Source organism: Odontomachus brunneus, unplaced genomic scaffold (assembly GCF_010583005.1).
Source record: "Odontomachus brunneus isolate Ranch 3 - 2012 unplaced genomic scaffold, Obru_v1 Obru_scaffold_062, whole genome shotgun sequence".
In the NCBI taxonomy this organism is placed as follows: domain Eukaryota; kingdom Metazoa; phylum Arthropoda; class Insecta; order Hymenoptera; family Formicidae; genus Odontomachus; species Odontomachus brunneus.
The window spans coordinates 158,006-158,639 of NW_022639512.1; positions in this window are offsets into that span (position 1 = coordinate 158,006).

The window sequence follows — 634 nt, forward strand, 5'->3', positions numbered from 1 at the left end:
AACTTCCGAAATTCTTCTTTTAAGAATTTCTTTAACCGTGCCTCTTCTTCTTTAGTTCGTGGTTCCATTCCTTCTGAGATGGTGCACGTCATTGTGTTGCATCGTAATTGTGGCTTTTTATTCGGCGACGGAATTGGTATTTCCATTTTCGCCCATAAGTCTACGCCGATCAACGCTGCCATTTCCAGTGTTGGTAGTATATGGAACCGATGTTCGTAATGTTTTCCATTTATTTTTACCGGTAGGTAAATACTTCCCATCAATTGCGTACTTTTCCCATCTGCTAACTGAACTCTTTGTGTACCTGCCTGGTTTACTTGATAATCGACTTTTCCCGATATCCTTTCTGCTGTTTCCCGATTGATGCAGGATATTTCGATACTACTATCCAGTAGTGCCTCGAATTCTTCCTCACATATCTCTATGTTTATCTGCGGTCTTGGTGTGTACTTAATATTCGGCGCTTTTACGACCGAGGTTCGCCTTCCTCCCCGGTCCGGTCTTAGTTTCCCGGTCTTGGATGGCAATTTCTGGTCAGCACGCCGTCCTTACCGCATTGTGAACAGAATTTTTTCTGTTCATTACGGCACAACCTTCTCGTATGACCTCTCTGCTTGCACCGCCAGCAACACTC